The sequence below is a fragment of the Musca autumnalis genome, unplaced genomic scaffold (assembly GCF_047663935.1).
Source record: "Musca autumnalis isolate F117 unplaced genomic scaffold, ASM4766393v1 scaffold_5, whole genome shotgun sequence".
Taxonomy (NCBI): Eukaryota; Metazoa; Arthropoda; class Insecta; order Diptera; family Muscidae; genus Musca; species Musca autumnalis.
This window is the reverse complement of record NW_027412088.1, coordinates 188528453-188542858: the sequence shown is the minus strand read 5'-3', so window position 1 is coordinate 188542858 and position 14406 is coordinate 188528453. Positions and strand designations below refer to the sequence as shown.

General features: G+C 36.5%; 1 pseudogene; it reads right to left on the bottom strand.

Moving 5' to 3' along the window:
- Positions 1–14406, bottom strand: part of LOC141386883 (pickpocket protein 28-like) — a 126457-nt pseudogene extending 112051 nt beyond the window's left edge.

Genomic DNA, 14406 nt, shown 5'->3' with positions numbered 1-14406 from the left:
AAAAAATCCACGATTATTGAAAAAATATTTTTTAAAAAATCCAGGTTTGTTGAAAAATATTTTTTAAAAATCCACGATTATTAAAAACATATTTTTTTAAAAAATCCACGATTATTAAAAACGATTATTAAAAACATATTTTTTTAAAAAATCCACGATTTTTGAAAAAGTATTTTTTTAAAAAATCGAAGATGTTTGAAAAAATATTTTTTTTAAAATCCACGATTATTGAAAAAATATTTTTTTAAAAAATCGAAGATGTTTGAAAAAAATATTTTTTTTTTTAAAATCCACGATTATTGAAAAAATATTTTTTTTAAAATCCACGATTATTGAAAAAATAATTTTTAAAAAATCCACGATTATTAAAAAAATATTTTTTTAAAAATCCAGGTTTGTTGAAAAAATATTTTTTAAAAATATGTTTTTAATAATCGTTTTTAATAATCGTGGATTTTTTAAAAAAATATGTTTTTAATAATCGTGGATTTTTTAAAAAATATTTTTCAACAAACCTGGATTTTTAAAAAAATATTTTTTTAAAAATCCAAGATTATTGAAAAATATTTTTTTTAAAAATCCACGGTATTTAAAAAATATTTTTTAAAAAATTCACGATTATTGAAATAAAATTAAAAAACCATTATTGAAAAAATATTTTTTAAATAATCCACTACTAGTAACAAAAATATTTTTAAAAAAAAATCCACGATTATTGGAAAAACATTTTCTAAAAAATCCACGATTATTTTATGAACCTAACAAAATATTTTTTTTAATAATCCACGATTATTGAAAAGATATTCTTTAAAATGCAGTAAATTTTATCAGAGCAGGAGTAGCTGCCATCATTATAGTATATAGGACCATGCCTAAGTCATATTCGTCAAGATGTAATTTCTTTTCGCATTTCTTCATGGTTTTTGGTCTACAGATATCAAACCGACCACATTTGAACAACTAACTACAAAAATGTACCTTAGATCTTTATAAACATCTTAGTAGAACATACGAACTCTGTATAAATGGTTTTCAAAGGTCAGAATAGCAAAACAAATGAGATTTGTTTTGATATTTTTTGTGGTTCTGGTCCACAGATATTAAAACGTTCAATATTCAAGACAAAAACAAACTACAATATTGTAGCATAGATATCAGTAAAAAACTTTCTGTAACATACGAAATGTCTGTGAAAGGTCAAAATAGCATAACACTTCAGAAAATATTAGATTTTCATACTTTTTTTCTTCGATTCTGGTCCATAGATACCAAACCGTCCAAAATTTATAAATAAAGTCTACTACAAAAATGTACCTAAGATTTCAATAAACAACTTTCTAGAACATATGGACATTCTCGGAATGACGCTTTAAGCTGAAATCAATTATTGTTAACGTTTTTTCCTACTCAGGTCTGTAAATAACAAACTCTTCAAAATTCAAGAAAATTTTAAATGTCATGTATTTACGGCAGCGACGACCACAGAAATACAACCAAAGCGTAGACATGTATGAACGTATGAGTGAAAAAAGCAACAACCACATTATATTTTTGTTTATTTTCATTCATTTACACTGTACGTGAGAGAGAGAAGCAAATGCAAAAACAACTCAGTGGGCGCCCTCACTATACGGTCTAAGCAAAGAAGCTCGACTCTGATTTACGGACATGAACAGGAATGAATGGGCAAATATAACACTGTGAACCGAAATTTTGGGGGGGTGGAAAATTCCTTTTTGTTGTGAAAGCCCTTGATGACTATATACATAAACCCAAAGGTCAGATCCGCCGTGAGTCGATCTTCTGACTTATGGCATGATGAATTTTTTGCTGGAGACCCTGTAATCCATCAGAAATTAACGTTATATCTTTGTTCGTTGTTGGTTTAGCTTCTCTTTGAGACGACATGTCTTCAGTCTTCTTTGCCTTCTATCACACTGCGGTGTCAGAATATGGTTAATAAAACATGACAACTAACCGTAAAATTAACATTATTTTCTTTCGTCATTCTTGACCTCCATTATTTCACGTATCAGCAGCATCACCCACAGTTTCTGTTTTTTGTTAAGTTACCAAAATCAGGTTGCTTTTTTCCTAAGAAAAAAGTTGAGCATATTTTGCAAAACAAGGCTATAAATTTTCCAACGACACAATGAAAAATAACTATAATTATCATCAGAAGAAGAGAAGAAAAAAATGGGCAACAACAGCAAGTTATGTGGAGTTTTTTCCGAAGAAGAAAGAAAACAAGTACATATTAAATTTGTCTTATTTCCTTCTTTTTACTTCCGAAGGGAAATATGTGCATGGAAGACAAAAATGGTTTTCATTTTTTTTCGCCCTTCCAAGAATGGCAATTGCCGTCGAAAAAGAAAAAAAACTTAAGTTGAAGAAATCAAAAACATGAAAGTAAAAAAGAGGACTAACTATCGAAAGAATGTATACAGCTAAAGAGGTGCTAGAGAGAGGCAGAGAGAGATCACAAGAAAATGAAGTCCTAAAAAGTTGTTTTGCCTTGGTTTTTATGCTTACAGACGCATGTTTTTTGTTAGCAGCCCCAATGAATGCTAACTGAAAATCACAACAACTGGAAAATAAGGACAAGCATTGGGGAGTTTACTTTGCTCTCCCCTGACTATACGCTGTTGTTTTCTTTGCAACGTACTGTAATCACTTGCTTCCGCTTGCCGACAAGAAGTGGTCATAATCATTGGCATGCTTCGGCAAGCTCAGTGTGCCAGTTGTTATTTTTAAGTACTAGAATCGCATTAGACGTACATATTCTAACGCAAAGACCAAACCAAGACGAGACGAGACTACCATTATGCCATGTTGAAGACAAGAACGTTGTTGTTAGCCATCAAACAAGTCATGCATACACCAAAAAACCAACAAAAGAAAATCGGCAACAAACTCATGCAGTGCTCGCTCCAACAGAGACATATCAAATTACTGAGGGAGCTCATGAAGATACTGAGAGGGGCCCAGTTTGAAGACTCAGATTGGAAGCAACAGACAAACATGACGATGCAACCCACTCACACTTTGCAACTACTCCTCTATTCATTTGGTTAGGAGAGGCAGGGATTCCCACAGAATGACGTTAACATGCATAGCCGAAAAACACTTGCAAACATTTATTGGATCTTTGTTACTGTTGCTGCTGTTGTCGTTGTTGCTGATGCTACTATTGTCGTCACTGTACTTTGTAAGAACAACCATTAAGCAACAATAAAAGAAGACGATAAATGAAATAAGTTGAATATTAAAGAACAAGCATGACCAACATGGCACAGCAGAAGGGCATCATGTTGCCCACTTAAAATTAGTATTTAATATGACGTAGAGTAGTTGGGCTTTACATGAGGAAGGAAAAGAAAAGGACGAATGAAAAGAAGATAATTTTTAAAAGGGTAAAGGTGAGGACGAAATGGCTGCAAGGAAGTCTTTATGGACTAGCTGATGGGAGACTTTATAAATAGCTTTAGAGCAGTTTTTTGGACAAGCCGGAGAGAGTCTTTATAACGAGCTGACGGGAGTCTTTATAGAGAAGCTGAATGAAGGCTGTATAGATGAGATGGAGGCAGTATTTTGAGACGAGCTGAAGGATGTCTTTATAGAGGTGCCAGAAGTGAGATTTATAAGCGAATGGGAGGAGTCTATATAGACTTAAGGATGGGGGTCTTTATAGACGGACCGAAGAGAGTCTTTATTGATGAGTGGAAGGCGTTTTTAGACAAGTGAAGGGGAGTTTTTATACACGATCCGGAGAAAGTCTTTTTAGATGAGCTGAACGCAGTTTATGATCTTCTATGGGATGATCCTATGGTTTTTAGGGCATTCTACAAGAAGACCCCATGGTCTTTCATAAGGAAGCCCTTGTGATCGTTTGTATCTATACGAAATAGGAAGACCTCATAATTTTATATAGAACATCTATAGTATAATTTCATGGGCTTCCATAGGAAAACCTCAGGATTCTATAAGAAGACATGGTCTTCTATGAGAAGACTTACTGATTTTCTATATGAAGATCTTATAGTCTTCTGTAAGGAATACCCTGAATGAAAATAATATAATTTTTAAAAGGGCAAAGGTGAGGACGAAATGTCTGAAAGGAAGTCTTTATGGACCAGCTGATGGGAGACTTTATAAATAGCTTTAGAGCAGTTTTTTAGACAAGCCGGAGAGAGTCTTTGTAACGAGCTGAAGGGAGTCTTTATAGAGAAGCTTAAGGAAGGCTGTATAGATCAGATGGAGGCAGTATTTTGAGACGAGCTGAAGGATGTCTTTATAGAGGTACCAGAAGAGAGATTTATATGCGAATGGGAGGGAGTCTATATAGACTTAAGGATGGGAGTCTTTAAAGACGGACCGAAGAGAGTCTTTACAGATGAGTGGAAGGCGTTTTTAGACAAGTGAAGGGGAGTTTTTATAGACGATCCAGAGAAAGTTCTTTTAGACGATCTGAACGCAGTTTATGATCTTCTATGGGATGATCCTATGGTCTTCTATAGCAATATGAAGGCTTCATGGGCTGGAAAGATCTCATTGTTTCCTATAAGAAGACCCAATAGTTTTCTCTATGGCAGACTTAACGATGCTCTATAGAAAGACCTCATGGTTTTTAGGGCATTCTACAAGAAGACCCCATGGTCTTTCATAAGGAAGCCCTTGTGATCGTTTGTATCCATAGGAAATAGGAAGACCTCATAATTTTATATAGAACATCTATAGTATAATTTCATGGGCTTCCATACGAAAACCTCAGGATTCTATAAGCAGACATGGTCTTCTAAAGGAAGACATCAGGGCATTCTTCATGGTCTTCTATGAGAAGACTTACTGATTTTCTATATGAAGATCTTATAGTCTTCTGTAAGGAAGACCCTATATTCTTCTATTGGAAGACTACATAGACGGAAAACCGCAAGGAAAGTCTCATGGTCTTCATAGAAATACCTCATCATGGTATTCTAGGAAGACCTCATGGCACTCTAAAGGAAAAGCTCATCGTCACTGGACTTCTATACGCAGACTTTATGGTCTCTGGGTTTTTAACACTTTCGGTCTTCTTTAAGACGAGAAGTCTTACTATCCTTTTGCAAGAAGACCTTTCGGTATTCTATAATAAAGGATTTTAAAATGCGCTCTATGCCTCTGAAGAAAAGAGATAGAGATATATCCTCAGCCTATGAGAATTGAAACTTTCATCTACGGACAGATCGAATGTATTTGGGTCTTTTCAGACTTTCGAGGCTCTTTTTGAACTTGCAGATAAAAATGTGGATTAGAATCAGGGAATGGACCGACATAGTCGATTATGAAAGTGGATGTTATTTTGGGAGTCATATCCTTCCATCGATATCGCGCCCACTAGTAATTTCAGTGGGTCATGCTATAACTTTTGGACCAGTATGCCAGGAAGCTTGAACTTGTCCACGGAAGACATAATGTCGCTGTAAACAGGACCACAACGAAGAGCATCGGTATACATTTCCAAGGGATCTTCGAACAGACCCTAAACTGCACCTAGACACAAATGTTGAACTTTTGTGGTGGACAAATATGGACAAAATATTAGGAGATCCAAAGTTTGGACCAACTTTGTTCAAGAGATATTGTGCATACCATTCAAGTGACATTATATGACAAAATATGACAAAGGCCAAAATTTGTACCAAATCGGTTGATAACTTCGAAAGTTATCGTGCTCTCCATCCAGTACATATGGTGCCATAGGGGTTTTTACAACATTCGGTCTGTTTTCTCAAGAAGTATGGACTTGCCGTCGTAATTGAGGCAGCGAATGCAAGTTGTTTCAACAGAAATCAAAGTGATTCGAGAGCAGGGTCCTATTCCACGAAACAACTTATCGCTTTTCATTTTGCATTTATCAAAAAGTAGTTATTTTGAAAAGTGATAACCCTTTTTTGTTCCACAAAATTACTTTTCAATTTCCCTTGCACTTAGCAGATTTGTCTATCACTGTTCTTTTAGCACAGTTGTTGTGCTCTCTTGCTCAATTTTTCCGCCATCTTGGTAAGTCTCTCAGTTCTCTTGCAAAGTGGGAATGATATTTGTTCCACAGAACGTTTTATCATCTTTGCATTATTTTTTACTTGGCAATAATAAATAAGACATGTAAAATTGAGACAAGCGAAAAAATGAAAAGAAACTGATATTATTAAAAGTAAATAAAATAAAATTAAATTAAATAAATTAAATTAAACTGAAATAAAATGAAGCAAAATAAAATAAATTAAGTATAAAATAAAATAAAATAAAATAAAATAAAATAAAATAAAATTAAATAAATAAAATAAAATAAAATAAAATAAAATAAAATAAAATTAAATAAATAAAATAAAACTAATAAATAAAATAAAATAAGTTAATATGAAATAAAAATAAAATAAAATAATTTTAATAAAGATTAAATAATAATTAAATGAAATAAATTAAAATAAGATCAAAATAAATCAAATGAAGTAAAATAAAATAAAAAATAAAATGAAATAAATTAAAAAATAAATAAAAATAAAACAATATAAAATGAAGTGAAATAAAATAAAATTAAGTGAAATAAAGTAAAGAAAATTGAAATAAAATAAAGTAAAATAAAACAAAAAAAAATTAAGTGAAATAAAATAATCTAAAATAAAATGAAGGCAAATACAAATAAAATAAAATACAATAAAATTAAGCGAAATAAAACAAGTAAAAAGCGATATGTTCGGCATAGAGTAATTAGTTTTCTTTCTCCACAAAGTGGAGAAGTTACTTGCCAAATTATAACTAATTCGTTCTAGAAATGTATCTAAAAACCTTAAAATAGCTGAAATCGGACGGTAGTGCTATATGGGGGCTGTAAAAAAAGTAGACCTATATCCATAATTTTTTGTGGAGACGTTTCTTGGTGATTGACTGAATTATACCTAATTCGGCCTGGAAATGTAGCTAATAACGCCAAAGTAGCTGAAATTAGGCAGTATATGGAGGCTATAATAAAAGATGGATCTATGTCGGTAAGTTTTGGAAGCATATTATAACTAATTCGTTCTGAAAATGTAGCTAAAAACCTTAAAATAGCTGAAATCTACGGCACTGCTATATGCGGGCAATAACAAAGCTCAATTTCCAACTTGATTTAAGACACGTGTGAACAGCATTTTATTCCCCTATCTCAACTCGTTCGGAAGATAGCGTGATTACAACAGACGGACGGACGGATGTGGTTAAATCAACTTAGAATTTTACGCTGATCAAAAATATATGTATATACCTTATAGGGTCGCAAATGATTATTTCGATGAGTTACAAATGAAATGACAAACCTAATATACCCTCCATATTATGGTGGAGATTATAGTAATAAATAAAAATAGTCTCTCAAATAGAGCTTAGTCTAAATGTAAAATCGAGAAACATCGATTTGTGAGGTTGTTCGCAGGGTGGAAGTTCGGAATGGGGTTGTTCGTAGGGTGGAATTTCGGATAGTGAGAGTTCGAAGTAGGATGGTTGATTCAGGGGGTAGAAGTTCGGAAAAATCTTTACAATTTCTTGTCATAACCGTGTTTACACTATTTCCTAACAAAATCACGCTTTAACAATGTACATTGGCAAAGAGAACGTTTACCTCGCAAATTTAAGGCAAACTTATCAAAATTTGATCTGCAAAATCAAAATGCAGAGTTTTCTGTGGAACGAAAGAGCAAATTTTTTTGCAAAATCTTAGCAAAATACGCTTTGCCGTTACAACTTTTCACTTAGCAGAAATAACGTTTGTGGAACAGAAATCAAGAAAAGAGCTGCATTATTTTGAAAAGTAAGCAAACTCACTTTATAATTAGCAACTTATCACTTATCAAAAAATTATGGTTCTGTGGAACACTTAACTTTGAGCATTGTCAAAAATATTGATAAGTGCAAAATGAAAAGTTGATAAGTTGTTTCGTGGAATAGGGCCCAGGTCTTAAAGTGAACTTATCCGAAATTTTGTGTGATCGGTACCCGAAGGAGTGGACAAATATATACCATATTCGAACCTGATCTATATCTAGGAGAAATGTTAGAATGTGTAATGTATGGACCAAATCCGTCACTCCCTTTAAGAGTTATCGTGAGAACATTTTTTCCGAACATTTTGAACTTTTGTGGGGAGGTACCTTGAGGAGAATACCGATATGGCTTAGCTTCGAACTTAAACTATGTTTTGACAAAATATTACGAATGCCAAATTTTGGACCAAATCGGTTGATCCGTTCGGGAGTTATCTTACGCTCCAACCACTACGGACGGTGTCATAGGCGTTTTTGCATCTTTCAGGCTATTTTCTCAGAAAGTATGGACTTGCCCCTGATGAAACTTGCACCGTCGTATGGGGGGCAGTGAATACCAATTGCTACAACAAAAATCAAAGCGATTCGAGAGCAGGTCCTAAACTGAACTTCTCCGAAACTTTGTGTGGGAGGTATCCGAAGGAGTTTACCGATTAGGACCATATCGGAACCTTATCTAAGTCTGATAGAAATTTCGTGATGTGCAAAGTATGGGCCAAACCCTGAGTTGATCCTAAAGACGACCATGAGGTTTTCCTATCGAAAGTCATGCAGGTTCATAGATAATAAGTCCATGGGAGCTTTTTTAAAGCACACCATGAGGTTGTCTACAGAAGACCATGGATGGTTTCTGTAGCAGTCCATAAGATTTTCACATAGAAAAACGTTCACGATGTCTTCCTTAAAGAAGACCAGACCATAAGGAATTCTTATAGAATTCCATGGGGAGTTCTTATAGAAAACCATGAGGTATCCCAAAGAAGATCATCGGGGCTTGCTAGAGAAGAAGACCTTGAGTGCTTCCTATAGAAAACCATGAGGCTTACTATAAAAGGCCTTAAGGTCTTCCTTATAGAAGTTATGAAATCTTCCTAGAGGAGAACATGAGGTCTTCCTATAGAACACCATGAAGCCTTTCCTATAGAGGACGATTAACCTTCCCGTAGAAAACCATAAAAGTTCCTATAGAAAACCATAAAAGACCGTAAGATCTTTCTATAGATAACAATGAGATGTCTTTCTATATACAATACTAGGAGGTTTGCCTAAAGAATGCCCTGAGGTCGTCCCATAGAAGGTCATGTGGCATCCTCATAGAAAACCTTGTGGCTTTTCTATAGAAGTCCATAAAGATTTCCTACAGAAGACCATGTAGCAAATAGAAATAGAAGACCATGAGGTGTTGCTTGTAGGAAACAATGAGGCCTTCCAATATAGAGACCCAAAGATTTAAAAAAACCAAAAAGAGAATGAGGTCTTCCTTACAGGAGACCATTGGGTATTCCTATAGAAGACCAAGAGGTTATTTTTATAGAAAACCAGGAGGTAGCTTTCTAGAGTGCCCAGAGGTCATCCAAAAAAGCTGAAGTTGTTTTCCAAGAGAAGACAGTTGTATCTTCCTCTAGAAGACTTCGAGATTTTTCCTAGGTGGCCATGAAATCTTGCTATAGAAAATCATATAATTTTCCTACAGAGGATCATCAGACCTTTCTATAAAATACCATAACATGTTTCTATAGAGCACTTAGCGGTGTTTTTCTATTTAAAAGATCATGAAGCATTCCTATAGAAGACAATGAAGTCTTCCTAATAAAAGACTCCATTCTGCTCGTAAATAAAGCCTCTCTTCAGCTCTTCAATAAAGACTTCCTTCAGTTCGTCTATAATGATTCCCTTCAGCTAGTCTATAAAGACTCCCTTCAGGTAGTCTGAAGCTCATCTATAAAGATTCCCTTCAGAAAACTCCATTCTGCTCGTAAATAAAGCCTCTCTTGAGCTCGTCAATAAAGTCTACCTTCAGCTCGTCTATAAAGACTCCCTTCAGCTCGTCTATTAAGACTCTTTTCAGCTCGTCTATAAAAACTGCCTTCAGCTCGTCTATAAAGACTCCCTTCAGCTCGTATATAAAGACTCCCTTCAGCTCGTCTATAAAGACTCCCTTCAGCTCATCTATAAAGACTCCCTTCAGCTCGTCTATAAAGACTCCCTTCAGCTCGTCTATAAAGACTCTCTTCAGCTCGTCTATAAAGACTCCCTTCAGCTCGTCTATAAAGACTCCCTTCAGCTCGTCTATAAAGACTCCCTTCAGCTCGTCTATAAAGACTCCCTTCAGCTCGTCTATAAGGACTCCCTTCAGCTCGTCTATAAGGACTCCCTTCAGCTCGTCTATAAAGACTCTCTTCAGCTCGTCTATAAAGACTCCCTTCAGCTCGTCTATAAAGACTCCCTTCAGCTCGTCTATAAAGACTCCCTTCAGCTCGTTTATAAAGACTCCCTTCAGCTCGTCTATAAAGACTCTTCAGCTCGTCTATAAAGACTCCTTTCAGCTCGTCTATAAAGACTCCCTTCAGCCCGTCTATAAAAACTCCCATCAGGTCGTCTATAAAGACTCCCTTCAGCTCGTCTATAAAGACTCCCTTCAGCTAGTCCATACAGACCCCCTACAGTTCGTCTACAAAGTCTCCCTTCAGCTCGTCTATAAAGACTCCCTTCAGCCCGTCTATAAAAACTCCCTTCAGCTCGTCTATAAAGACTCTCTTCAGCTCGTCTATAAAGACTCCCTTCAGCTCGTCTATAAAGACTCCCTTCAGCCCGTCTATAAAAACTCCCATCAGGTCGTCTATAAAGACTCCCTTCAGCTCGTCTATAAAGACTCCCTTCAGCTAGTCCATAAAGACCCCCTTCAGCTCGTCTATAAAGACTCCCTTCAGCCCGTCTATAAAAACTCCCATCAGGTCGTCTATAAAGACTCCCTTCAGCTCGTCTATAAAGACTCCCTTCAGCTAGTCCATAAAGACCCCCTACAGTTCGTCTACAAAGTCTCCCTTCAGCTCGTCTATAAAGACTCCCTTCATCCCGTCTATAAAAACTCCCATCAGCTCGTCTATAAAGACTCCCTTCAGCTCGTCTATAAAGTCTCCCTTCAGCTCGTCTATAAAGACTCCCTTCAGCTCGTCTATAAAGACTCCCTTCAGCTCGTCTATAAAGACTCCCTTCAGCTCGTCTATAAAGACTCCCTTCAGCTCGTCTATAAAGACTCCCTTCAGCTCGTCTATAAAGACTCCCTTCAGCTCGTCTATAAAGACTCCCTTCAGCTCGTCTATAAAGACTCCCTTCAGCTCGTCTATAAAGACTCTCTTCAGCTCGTCTATAAAGACTCCCTTCAGCTCGTCTATAAAGACTCCCTTCAGCCCGTCTATAAAAACTCCCATCAGGTCGTCTATAAAGACTCCCTTCAGCTCGTCTATAAAGACTCCCTTCAGCTAGTCCATAAAGACCCCCTACAGTTCGTCTACAAAGTCTCCCTTCAGCTCGTCTATAAAGACTCCCATCAGGTCGTCTATAAAGACTCCCTTCAGCTCGTCTATAAAGATTCCCGTCAGCTCGTCTATAAAGATTCTCTTCAGCTCGTCTATAAAGACTCCCTTCAGCTCGTCTATAAAGACTCCCTTCAGCTCGTCTATAAAGACTCCCTTCAGCTCGTCTATAAAGACTCCCTTCAGCTCGTCTATAAAGATTCCCTGCAGCTCGTCTACATAGCCCCCCTTCAGTTGTTTATAAATACTCCTTCATCTATAAAGACTGGATTTCGCTCGTCTATAAAGACTCCCTTCAGCTAGTCTATAAAGTCTATCTTCAGCTCATCTATAAAGATTCCCTTTCTGCCCGTAAATAAAGCCTCTCTTCTGCTCGCCTATAAAGACTCACTTCAGCTAGTCTATAAATACCCCTTCAACTCGTCTATAAAGACCCCCTTCAGTTTGTCTATGAAGACTCCCTTCAGCTAGTCTATAAAGACCCCCTTCAGTTTGTCTATAAAGACTCCCTCCAGCTAGTCTATAAAGAATCGCTTCAGCTCATCTATAAAGACCCCCTTCAGCTCGTCTATAAAGACTCCCTTCAGCTCGACTATAAAGACTCCATTCATTTCTTCTATAAAGACTCCCTTCAGCTAGTCTATGAAGACCCCTTCAACTCGTCTATAAAGACTCCCTTCTGCTAGTCTATAAATACCCCCTCCTGCTCGTTTATAAATACTCCTTTATCAATAAAGACTAGATTTCGCTCGTCTATTAAGACTCCCTTCAGCTCGACTATAAAGACTCCATTCATTTCGTCTACAAAGGCTCCCTTCAGCTAGTCCATAAAGACCCCTTCCACTCGTCTATAAAGACTCCCTTCACCTCGTCTATAAATACTCCCTTCAGTTCGTCTATAAAGAATCCCTTCAGCTCGTCAATAAAGACTCTTTTCAGCTCGTCTATAAAGACTGTCTTCAGCTCATCTATAAAGACTCCTTTCAGCTAGTCTATAAAGACTATCTTCAGCTTATCTATAAAGATTCCCATTCTGCCCGTAAATAAAACCTCTCTTCAGCTCGCCTATAAAGATTCGCTTCAGCTAGTCTATAAAGACCCCTTTAATTCGTCTATAAAGACTCCCTTCCGCTAGTATATAAAGACCCTCTTCAGCTCGTATATAAACCTACCTTCAGCTCATCTATAAAGGCTCCCTTCAGATCGTCTGTAAGACTAAAGACTCCCATTCCCTTGTCTATAAAGAACACCTTCAGATCGTCTACAAGGATTCCTATCAGCTCGTCTATTATTGACTATCATTTGATCGTCTAAAAAGACTCCCTTTTGCTCGTCCCCAAAGACTCCTTTCAGCTTTTCTGTAAAGACACCTTAAAGCTCGCCTAAAATTCTCTCTTTCGCTTTTATATAAAGACTTATGTCGCCCCTCGTTCTTACCTTCTGCTTTAGTGTTCTTCCCCCATACAATTAAAACACAATTTACGATACTTGACAATGGTTTCTATTTACGTTACTTTACTTATTCACTAATTGGTTTACATTAAACATCTTGAGGATACACTTGTGTGGTGAAGAAGATGCAGTTTTCTGCACAAAAAATATCTACTAATTAATGAATAGTGCATACGCTAGTGCCTAGAATTTGGTCTCCTCAACTGATAGGAAAATAACACTCCCATTGAAAAAAGAAGGCCTATTCCTAGAAGAACATTACTTCCAACCATAGAAGAGCACTCTATCTATCAGGAGTCGGTATGGAATAAAGTTTATATAAATCCGCTTATATTGAAAGAAGACTTCTTTGAATCCTCCCCGACGCCTCTTATATATTTCCGAGGCTTTATGGCTCCTTTATATATTTCCTGCGGCAGCCAGTTTTTATTTTCCTAAAATAAACAAAGAATAAAAGTGAGGTTAAATTGAAACAAAACGCTTAATCGAAAATACCTTTGGAGCTGCACGAACTTGAGTAACCCAGGTAGAATTGCGATATTTTCGCGGTACCACAAATTTGAAAATTGGACGAAAAAATGTAAAGTAAATAATTTCCGCTATGGAAATAAAACTAAAGCCCATAAAGAGGCCCAAAATGCCGCCTATGTTTGCTGGAAATAGAAAAGCAATAACAATCTGAAGAAGTATTAAAGTTCCCTTTAACTTACACAAAAACTCTGTAAAACCAATATAGACACTTTTCAATTCCGAGTGAGTAACCGATTCACGATAATAGAAATGCAATACGGCAATGTTCCGATGTACCTCTTCCTTGGACATGTTGTACAGTATTCTGCTCTGTATACTGTAATTGCTTGCAGCCAGCGGTGATGAAAATGTATCCGCCATAAAATTCACATCGAAACATGTTGTCAGACAACGTGACAGACATTTATTTGCAATTGTTTGGGGGAATTGTTGTTTGGCCCTTTCGATACAAAATAGACGACTGATATTACAAAATTTGCAATTTTTTGATAACGGTGGGAGATAATATGGTATGCAACCGCAACGTTCTATTAGGTAAGCTGACAGGCATTCATTTTCACAATGGTCTCGGGTATAATAGCGATAATAGATCAAAGGTTCTTCGTTGAGAAATAAACATTGACGTCGGTCACGACTTAGAGAACGCAATTCACGTGATGATTCGGTGAGTAAGGCATCCAAACGAAATCTTGTTTCCGAACCCAGAGGTACAATAACACCACCCTCACTTATCAGAGGTCGATCAATGGGACTTGCAAGATTTTACTTTAAAGCCGGCACTACCGCTGGAGGAACAATAGTATTCATCAAGTTCGGCATTCAGGATGAGAGAAAGACCCATTGCTATGCCAGTTCCTGGAAGGTGGTGAAGAGAGAGAGAGAGAGGAGGAGAGAGAGAGTGGAAGAGGGAGAGAGTGAAATGTTTTCTAGGTTAACTTACCGTGTGTTTGTCGTGGAAAAAATTTTGGTGGTAATTGTTTTGGATAACCAATCTCGGGATTCCAATCAACCGGCTCAGTAGCGGAACTGGGTTTGACTTCGTCCAT